The 11,349-nt window shown below is 32.8% G+C and overlaps 1 protein-coding gene and 1 long non-coding RNA gene across 2 annotated transcripts in view; one reads left to right on the top strand and one right to left on the bottom strand.

Annotated features, from left to right (window-relative positions):
* Window positions 1-11,349, top strand: part of Dok6 (docking protein 6) — a 419,379-nt gene that overhangs the window by 63,902 nt on the left and 344,128 nt on the right. The gene's annotated exons all lie outside the window — the stretch shown is intronic.
* The window catches only part of LOC104850412, a 10,954-nt gene continuing 7,783 nt past the window's right edge, over window positions 8,179-11,349 (bottom strand). The window contains exon 4 of the long non-coding RNA XR_776972.1: window positions 8,179-8,224. This is a non-coding gene — a long non-coding RNA (uncharacterized LOC104850412). The remainder of the gene's footprint in view (window positions 8,225-11,349) is intronic.

The following is an 11,349-nucleotide window of genomic DNA, read 5'->3' as shown; positions in this document are numbered from 1 at the left end:
TGTGTATATATATATATATATATATATAGATATATTTCATTTAGAATTGCTTAAATTTTTCATTGCCTCTTGGATTTGGAAAGACTTCCAGATTCTGATTTAGATTTCAATTAAAATGAATTAAGATTTATTTGATATATATGTCCAATTTAGATATTTTGTCAGTTTAATGTTTGGTAGACTATTTATTGAGTGCTCAGCACAGAGTAATGTTTACATTCAGAAGTAACAAAACACATAAATAAAAGATAAATGCTGGTTGCCTATTCTCAGAACCTGATAGGAGTATACACAAAAACAGAGTAAACAAGAAAGGGACACCACTGGGTGAGGAGAGGAGACAGAGTTAATGGGTAGTGAACATGTTTGTTTCTGACAGTTCCCACATAAAGTTAAAACAATGAATAGGATAATCAGAGGAGAGCTCCACAGTGATTCTGAGAGAATGCAGTAACATAAACTGACACAAAATCTGGTAACATGTGGCACATTTAATAGGATAAGCTAGAATAATGTGCACTCTGCCTTCTGTCACTTGCCTTAAGTGTATAAAGGATGTTGAGACGGTTCATAGGAGACAAGTAGCACAGAAACACATTTATAAGTGTTCTAGGATTATAAAAGCACAATGTTTTTTCTATAATATGGTCAAAGGACATCGTTAAAGATTAAAAGCTCTTTGGTTGAAAATGGTCCATGAATACGTTAATATTGTGTAACTTAAAACACAAGGTAATTGTGTTAAATTACTTTCTCAAGGTAAATTTTGCCTCAACTTTGGCATTTTTTTCACACACAAAGAAGAAACACCTTTGTCACCTGTACGTTCGGTCTACATGGTCCATGAGGACCAAAGGCTGCCCAACACTCTCATGTAGAGACATAAAATAATGAAATGCTTAAAATTGCATAAAGTATTTTGAGTGAAGGACGACACTAATATGATTAAACATTTATGTTTGCATCTGTTCAGTCCCATGTGAGAATGTGGTAGTGGCCAGGTTTTAATTTAATTATCAGAACCACTAATGAACTTAGACATAAGTCAAGAGGGAGAAAGTCAATTTCAAAAGTTATTAATAAATTGGCACACTCAAAAGTCATTTAATTCTTCATAATCTAAACTGATGAGGTATTTCAATCTATTTGTGGTCATAGCATTATAGCTGAATTCTTTACCTTTAATTAAATATACACTACTTTAAACTATAAAATAAATATAATTTATAGTAGTATTAAATATAATTAAATATATTAAATATATTAAATATAATTATGATTTTAAATATGTTTATTCATGGTCAATTTATAAGGCCACTGCTAATAAATGAGATGAGTGGATAACTCAGTTTCTTTTTATTTCTTATTTGTCTAAATTTTGAAATGACAAAAATATGTGAAAGATATAAGTATCAAAGGGCTGCAACAGCGATGGAAATTTAATACCTTTTTACGTTTTATATATTCTTGATTAATTATTCTATGAAAATGAGGTCTCATAATATGTGATCTTTTAAATAATATAATTATCAAAATTTATATCAGAGTACTGAAAGTTGGTGACATGTCTAATCTGTTTGAATTAAGGTTTATTCATGAGTTGGATGTGTTGGTACTGGGAAGTACCTCTTTATTGTATTGTTTCAAGGCATCATGTTGTGTCTTGGAAAGGAACCATGATTTTGATATGACTGAAGTCATTGTCAGAAACGTAAAAGAACCACTGCGATATGGACTGAGGGGTAACAATGATCTTTTATCCACCAAACATTTGAAAAAGAAGAAAGGAAATGACTACACTCTGGTTCATTCACAGTATAGAGTTTTCTCCTTGAGAGTGGGGAGGTGATGAGATGTCAATTAAATGTGAGATGAGGATTTTCAAACCGAACATCGCCAGAGAGCCATGATACCACCCACGTGTTATAAGTGGAATAGGATGTGACAACTTGAATATGGCACATTTTGGAAAAATAGTCTTTTAGTACATGTAAGAGTTACTTACTTTTTTCATGGGGAGTTGGTACATGTACATAACACATCTTGATTCTTTTTCCTTTCCCTACCTATCTCATCTCTCCCTATTCATTAAGGAAAGGGAAAAAGGGAAGTAGAGCCTTTGAAAATTGGAGAAAGAATTGAAGAAATGTTAAATTATTTTATGTTTGTATGCCCTGAGATTGAGAACATTAAATATACTCATCTTATAGAAGATGAAAGCATAATTACATTTTTGGGTGCAAAATACCTATTGTAAACATGGGAATATACAGTGAAAATAGAAGTGATAAAACAGATTACTATGATATAGCTGCCTGAATATAATCCATTTGAGAAGTGTATTTTTCTTGGCATATACAATCTGTACCAGCTAGAACCTTTCTATTAAAAAACAACATTCTAGAAGATAAGTAACTACCAAAAATGAAGTGAAATAATTGTATAAGAAGTCTAAATAATTTTAAAATACTCTAAATATGTATTTACTAATGGCCTTCTTTGGAGATGCAGTGCAATCCAGCAATCCTTATACATCCCTACAGTTTAGGACACTCATTCTAATTATAAAACGGAATCTTAGCTGACCTATGTCTTGGAAGCTCTCTGAGATTGGTTGGGAGGAAGGCACATCCATCCTTCCTCCCAATGGTGTTCAAATAGAATGAAGAGTAGTCACCTCTGTAAGGATTTCTTCTGATCTTTAATTCTCCTGGCTACTCTTCTCCTTCATACCCATTGGTCTTTTTACTCAGCAACTACAGATGACATTTAGATCTCAAGAAAAATGTAGGCTTTACTCGTGCTTGTCTTTAACATTTTAGAAAGGCATTAGACACTGGTCCCCAAGTTTTTTTTTTTTTTTTTTTTTTTTTACATTGAGTTTACTGGTACATTTTAGGTATACAGTACAGTTACATTCATCAATGGGATCTTGTACCTTTACATGACAGGTCTTAATTCTCATTTGTTCCCCTTGTCCCTGCCCTCCCTTTACCAACTCCATCCTTCCTCATTTACTAATCTTTGTTTCCATTATTTCATTTTCTCATATTTTTTCTGTACCCTTTCCCTTACCTTTCCCACTTCCCCTACACCATTAGCCCTTTTCTTCCTATTTCACATTGTCAATTATACCATTTGGATCTTATTTACACTTTTAGTTTTTCACACCAGAGAAACTATTTGGTATTTGCACATGTGTGTCATATTTATTTTACTTAAGAGTATATCCCTAGTTTTCTTTATACTTGTAGAATGAATGTTTTTGAAAATTAATTGCTTTGCTTTAATGATTAAAGTATTTTTCTATCTATTTAACTACATGTTAATTTAGTTTGTTTATTTTGTTCCTTTCAATGTACAAGTTTTTTCATTTTTAAAATTAACAACCACATTTAACTACTTAATTAAGCCTAATGTTTTCTTTGTTTGCTATCTCAGAAATGACCATGGTGAGAGTTGAGAGATCATACATTTAGCAGATGTCCTTGTGACCTTTAAATATATTTAATATAAATATATAAAATATAAAAAACAAAAATATAAAACATATTTATATAAAATATATATTATTTGCTTAATTTATAAATCCTGAGGCCTGAGTCTTACCTCATAAAGGAATGTAAATACTTAATAATTCTTTAAAATCCAAAAATGACTGAAACATTATTCTTTCAAAGCACTTTGATCAACCTTTTAGTATGCAATATGTGTATATTTTTTAAAGATTCAACCCTATACTTAAATATGAAACATTTATTTTATAGAAGCAATTTAAATAAATATCTCAGCTTTGTAAATATGCACAGAGATATTCAACCGATTTATTTTTTGTTATGGAGCAAAGTCCAAATTTAGAAGCTATTTCTCTTTTTCAATACAGTCCTAAAATACTTGCAGACATTTTTAGTTGTGTTTTGTGTTTGCTCAATGGATACAAATTAACATGGCAAAAATCTAGATTTTTAAGCTTGTCACCAAGCGATAGTGAATCATAGTGCCTACAAAATAGAACTGGATCCTGACAGAATCTAGTCATAACATTTTAATCAATGGATCCATGCATAAACTTGTTTTAAGTAGGTTTCTGGTTAAAGACACTTCATGTACAGTTTTTATTTATTGCCTGGTTTCACAGCCAATAACAATGTCATTTAAGTCATAACAAAGGTTATCTAATTCATATTTTCTCGACAGACACATCACAGGCTTCTGATGCTCAGGAATATTAGATAGCACTTTTGCAGTCTGCTTATGAGTTGTTTTAAATGGTGAAATCACCAACAAAAATACAGGAATGTGAAAACAGTGGCTAATAAATACACTTTAAAAAATGAAATTTGCTTGGAGTAAAAGAAATGAAACAAAAAAGCAGAGCATTGCCTATTGGCCCTCAGGTGGGAAGAGTGTGTTGAATGACTTGTTCTCTCTGCTGTGTTTGTGTTCATGAATGACAGGGAAACATAGTGAGTAGTGTTGGGTTTGGAGATATAAATAGAATTTTCTGATTAAATGAGTTAACAACTATGGAATCCACAGATAAGAAGGATTGCCTGTGCTTCACATCATATCCTTTACTCTTCCTTTTGAGATGTGTGTTGGGAATCCCAGAAGCCACTGTTCAGCATAGGATGTCATGAGACACTACTCAGAGCCTGCTCCATGGTAAGCTAGGGTAGAGGATGAGAAAGTGTGCTTAAAGCCATGGCACCAACTAAAAGGAGTGATTTTAGATTTTTGGAATCTAATTAAATCTTAAAATGATTTATATATTATATGCACATTTTTAAGAAATCCATCTTGGTGTACTTTATATATTGTTTAGAGATAAAAGGTAAGAAAGACAAAGACACAATCTTTACCCTCCACAGTTGAAGAAGCATTGCTTCAGGTGGCCATGTAATTGTGTCTACAGAATTTGGATACAGAATATAGATCATCATACAGTTGTCATTAATCTCCTCCTTGTCTCTCAGCCCCAGAAATTCCTGTTCCCAAGTCCATGCTTGAGACAGTCTTAACCCTTCTTGGCTCTTTTTGTGCTAAGACTCTTCAGAGGATCAAAGGAGGGCCTTGTTGACTAGTGATTCACAGTCGTTATCGTGCTTAGGAAGGCAGAAGTAGCTGTCCTGTAAAAATATAAATATTTTTCTAGTTGAGATTAATGAATTGTGTTCTGAGACCACTGAAAATTTAAAACCAAAATACACTATATCTCTTTCCCTAGACATAGCCAAGACAAGAAACTAGTTTTCTTCTTTTCTGCCTCCACTACCACTAAAGAAAAATAAATTCCAGGAACATAAAATTTTGGAAATATTACCATGACCAGTCTTAGACTTTCTTTATTTTCCTTACTTATTTAATGAAATAATTCAAAACTGAAAGTCCAGGATTGCCACAAAAAAACCTCTTACTAATTAACTTCTAATAAATATATAATTATCATCTTCTGTGCTTCAGGAGTTTTTGATGAATTTAATGAAATAATTAAGTTAATTTAAAAAATAATTCTCCATAGCCTCTTTGTACATCTAAAAAAAATAGTTTTACTTGTGAAAAGTTCTACCAGATGGATGGCTAATTACCAATCTATGTGTCATATTGTCAAAATGTGATTAAATAAGGAGGAATGCACATATGGAGAAGGTCTTGTCTATTTGTGTTTGAAGAATTGAAGCAGATATATCACATAAATATTTTGGGTTGGCAAGGGGATTTGTTCATAATGTTTTCGTCTAGAACCAGCTGATGAGAGTCTCTCTATGTAGAGAGCCCACTGTTTGATGTAGAATGCCACCAGAAAAGGTTAAGAGACTATAAGATTTGGCATGCATTGTTCCAGTACTTCGGGTGAAGATGTCATAGATTAATCACATTGTGGCCCCTCCTGAACACCAAGTCCCTGGCCCAAGGGATCAGGGAATATGGAGATCAATAGAAGACCAGGAGCTGCTTCTATCAAACAACATGAGTGATGCTGAGATTAAATACTCTGTCTATAATCTGGAAGTGTTTTGCAACTAATACACAGATCATTGTGTGCCACTATGACTTGCTTTCAAGGCAGTGCACAAGAATGAAGAACTAATTTTGGGGGGTGGCTTTTTTCCTGAGCCTATTGTTTACTTCTCAAAATTCACTGCTGTATGACAGATCTTAACTGAAGTGCAAAAGCGATGTTTGAATGGTGCTCAGAATCATAAACATCTTCATTAGATGCTTGAAAGGTCCGCATTACCTGGTCACTGGAAAAGTTACATCTTTGTATCTTTAACTCATTGCAATTATCAGGAAGGTTTTCTTACAACAAAACAAAACAAAACAACCAAAGTTCCTGCTACTGAAAGATTTCTTGAATTGGAAAACCTATGATATCTTACAAAAAACATTTCAGGTCTTTCACAAATTTAAGATTAATAATACCAAAAAAAATGTGATATTTTTGGCAATGAGCCACTTTGAAATTTTTTAAAAATATAGGAACACAGATAGTTGACTCTTGTTAGAAATAGTTTCGCTGATGATAAATATCATTGTGAAATAAACAAGTCTAGAGGTCTAACATTACATAAGGATTATTGTTAATTATACTGTATTTTGAAAATTTGCTGAGAAGTTATTAGGTGCTCTTTCTATATATAGATGAAAAGTAACTACATTAGATACTGGATAGATTAATTTTCTGGACTGTTGTAATCATTTCATTATAGGTATATCAAAGCATCATGTTGTACCTCTTAAACATATAAAACAAAAACAAAATAAATTTCGACTACACATATATGTTTCATAACAGGAAAAAAAATCTTATTTGCTTGAAGTTAGAGTACTGTAACAATCACATTCTAGTCAAGGCAGATATGCTAACTTTTAATTTTATATGTTCATATAATTTGGCTTTCCATGAATAAATCAGTGAAAAATCAAAATCTTAAACATTGAAAGCATAAATTTATGACTGCTTCATATGTATTGGTATAATGAATACAGATATTGTAAAATTTCATATATATTGTAAATAAAGGAGTTATTAAATTACAAACCTGTAGTCAGAAAATTATGACAGGAAGTAGAAATGCCTTACAGCAACATGAATCAAAAGAATTGCAATAATGAAATTTTATTACAGCATTCATAATAGATTCTGAGCAAGCTTTTAAAGAGAATTACCCGTTGGAAAAATGCCACTTCAATTATGCTAAATACATAATTTTTAGTTTAATTTAAAGTATGTTATGTAAATATTTGACAGTGAAGTCTCAATTATTAACAGAAATTAACACAGTGTTTCCTGAGCATTTGACATTTATATCCCTTGTGAAGCATATTTATTCATATTATTTATTATTTGAAATACTCTCAATATTGTAATGTGGAAGAAAATAAATTGATAAGTAATGTCTGGCCTTTGAGAAAAATAGTTTTATATTCTATACCTATTAGAATTTTATTTTGTGGTATTCAGCCTCAAAAATGTTTAGAAGTAAACTCAAGATCTATTATTGGTACACATTGTATGTAAGGAGGTAAATTAATTTTGGCACCCAGCTAATGATTCAGATTTTTAAACTTTCTTTTTGCCTGTTTTTAGTCTTTATGTTGGCTAATGAGCAGTTTGGTAATACCTTTTTTCAATAAGCTCTCTTAAGCTTAGGAACTGCCTTTTTGGTAATTAGCAAGAGGCATACAACAGTAAGGCCATACATCTTGGAAAGTTAACCCATATGAAACTGGTTATAAAAGTTTTATACTTAGACAGATGAAGCCTCATAAAATTCAGTAGCCTAAAAGAGTATAAAATTGGTACAAATAAAGCCAGACAATTTAATGATTGCTTGTTTTTCTACTCCTTTGGCATGTTACCTTAAAATTTAGTGTCCAGAGACACTCATATTTTATTCAAATGTTGTCATTTGGAAATCACTCTTCTGCGTGCCCTGTGCGCAGTCTGTGGGCCTGAGCAGGACTAAGCCTGCAGGATTTCTTTGCAAGATGTCAGGATTCTTAACTGAACAAGTCCAGCTCCTTCTTGCATCTTAAGCCCTCCCTCTCCTCACAGAGAAGGCTCGCTTGCCTTTGGCTAAGGCAGTGACAGCTTGGTTTTCCTGTTGTAACATTTTTTCATACGGCAGATGCATCTCCAGAGACAGGAGGCAGAAGCTCTTGAACCAGTCAGTTGCTGCATGGGGTGGTATCATTGTATTCCTCACAGGTCATTGGCCTGGGCAAGATTCAAGGAAATGTAAAAGTTACCCGCTACACTCCCATGAGAGGAGGGCACAATCACACTGCAGAAGAATGTACCAGATGGGAGAGATTATTGTTGTTCACTTTATAAAATGAAATCGTCCACAATTCTTAATCTGAAAGGAAATGTCTTAGCCCATTTTTGTTCTGCCATAATGCAATACCATGGACTAAGTAAATTATAAACAATGGAAGTTTATTTGGCTAACCATTCTGGATGCTGGGAAGTTTAATACTGACTGAGAAGTCACACGTAGGGAGGGCATTCTTGTTATATCATAACATGGAAAGAGACTTTGCATAGAGAGCCAAACAGCGGGGAAACTGGGCAGCAATCGCTATATTTTTTTTATCTAGAATACACTCCTGTGATAATTAACCATTCCCATAATAATCACATTAGTTCACTCACAAGAACAGAGTCCTCATGACCCACTCCTTAAAGTTCTGACCTCCTGTTACAATTAAATTTCATTCTGAAGGTAGAGAAACATTCAAACCATAGCAATAAAAGCTTAGAGACTTAAACATTCCAGATTGATATGTCAGTCTATTGCTAAGTAAAGAAGCAATTAACTCATAATATTGTTCAATGAAACCTTACTACATAAGTTATACATTTTTCAAGTACTGCGTTTTTAATGAAATATGTGGAGCCAGGGGCGTAGGTCAGTGGTAGAACATTTACCTAGCGTATATGAGTACTCTGGATTCCAAATCTATCACAGTACAACAAAGTGTGCCTGTTACTGAAATACATTCCAGCGAAAGGCTTTATCCCAAAATGGAAAAGAAGCATAGAACATTCAAACATGTAGTATATCGATTAGAGGAAGGATGATGATTATGACTTGGACTCCAGAATACAATACAAATAGGTAGGAAGTTGTGTGAACAACTTTTCTAGTAAGAATTTTAGCACATAATAGCCTGCCCACTCCAGTAAGAAGAAAATTCACTCAAGCCATTTTTGTTGCAGTTTTCTACATCTATGTGAACTTCAGACATTTTAAGATACATGTTAAAAAACTTATATATGTATATATGTGAATATATATTTAATATATATATTCAGTATCATCTACTACTACTCGTTTTCCTTTATTAGTGGAAATCCTCTTTGTTAAAATATGCCTGGCTTTTCTCTATATATTAGCTCCTGGTCCTCTTTTCATATTTAGGTGTTACTTTTGGATTAAAAACAAATACAAAACAGGGATGGGGACTAGCTAGTGGCACCGCAGCTGCCTCACAAGCACAAAGTCTTGAGTTTATTCCCTGGTACCAGAAAAAAAATAAATAAATGAAACAGCGAAAAAGCATTTTTGTATTTAAAAAATTTGAATTCTCAAAACAGTCATTTTTTTCTGCAAACTATATCTTTCATGTCTTTGTTGATGTTTAGATGCAGATTTTTTTGAAAAATATGTTTTAAATGAGAATGTAATAACATAAATTGACCAAATTATTTAAAAATATATATTTTAAATATCTGAAGATATTTTAGACATTTTAGAGCAAATGGCTTTAAAATGCTTTGAATGTGTCTTAGAATAAAAAAGATAGTAATCCTATGAAGTAATAGTCATTTATGTGTTTCTTTTTGTCTTTACTTCACCTCAGTATAGTGACTTTGGTAGAGGTACACCCTTTTTTCAGGCTAAGCCTTAAATCTTGAGTCTAGAATAGAGCTCTGATGTGCTCTGGAACATCCTATTGTGCTTTGAAGAATTTGAAGTTCAGCATTTATTGTCTTCAGATCATAATATCTGTGGCTTCAGCAAACTCCTTTGTTTGAAGGTTTTGTTTAATTCATATTTATCCATGAAACTTCAGAGTTCAGAAGCATTAATTTTTACTTAACAAAGGTAGCATTTGAATCTGTCAAATTAATTTTGACTGTAATCATGGGCTTCTTATTGGCAAATATGACACTTATCACTGAAAACTTTTGTTTTGTTTGTTTTGGACCAATGGTGTTATGGAAATTTGCTAAAAAATAGCTCTCATTTTATTTTAATGTGTACATTTCTGAAAGTGTTTGTCATAGGAATACCATCTGTAGTTTATATGCACCTGTTTTCTTATTTGGCTTTTTATTTTTTGTCTCCCTTCTGTATTTTCCCCCTGCTTTTTTCTATTTTGTGTTACTGATGATCTAATTTTTGTTCCTCTTTAAGTTTGCAACATCCTAACCCTGTCCCTTCCAGGGTTTCTTGAGACAGAAAGTTGAGAAAAAGGATATTTGAAGGAAGCAGTGTACAGTATCAGCTGCTATGTTGATCTCAGGAGATAGGTATTCCTTAATAACTTAGTGGTTATGATTAGTCATAGCATTGATAGAATGTGTATTTTGATGTTCATTTGTTTTCAGGTTGATGTTCTATTGAATTTCTTCACAGTACCTATATAAGATCTTTTTATAGGATATAAATCTGGTAGTCCTGAATTAGGAACCCAGAACAGAAAAGGAATGTAATTGCATTTGGGTAGGTTTCTAAGACAACAAAGCTTCATTGAGGGTATCTGGGATGGAAAGCTGCTCCTGATCTTTGAGATGGGAAAAGTCCAATCTATGTTTTACTTTTCCCCAAGGATATAACTGGATATGGATAGAATGCTCTTTTATTCTTCTTTGTCAGTATGAAACAACAAAAGGTTTTTATATTTTTAGCACTGATTTTAAATGGTTATTGCTTCTGCTAAGGAATTTTAGATATTTGTAGAAGTTATGCAAGAAAACTTCTCTACGTGGTCAGGTAAAAGGCAGTGAGAAGACAGTAATAGGATATCTGATCAGCAGGACATCCTTGGAGTCTGAATCCTCACTAATTATAAGGTGGCAGATCTTAGTTTTTAGTTCTACTTTGAAGATCTCTGCTCCTTTTGGAATGTTACAGTTTCAGAGATTATCTCACTGTACAGCATTTACAAATGAGTCCAGGTCACTGGCCATGGTGCTTCCTTAACACACCTCAGTGGCTTCTGCCATCATGTGTCTATTTCTTGAGTTCTGCTTTAGTCGTACTGATGCAGTAGATCCTCCTGTCTGTTATTCCCACTTCTTTGGGCTATTTCTCAAGGGCTTTCATCAAAACT

This window comes from Fukomys damarensis, unplaced genomic scaffold (assembly GCF_012274545.1).
Source record: "Fukomys damarensis isolate Sample0158 unplaced genomic scaffold, DMR_v1.0_HiC HiC_scaffold_30, whole genome shotgun sequence".
Classification (NCBI taxonomy): domain Eukaryota; kingdom Metazoa; phylum Chordata; class Mammalia; order Rodentia; family Bathyergidae; genus Fukomys; species Fukomys damarensis.
This window is presented reverse-complemented; position numbering and strand designations above follow the sequence as displayed.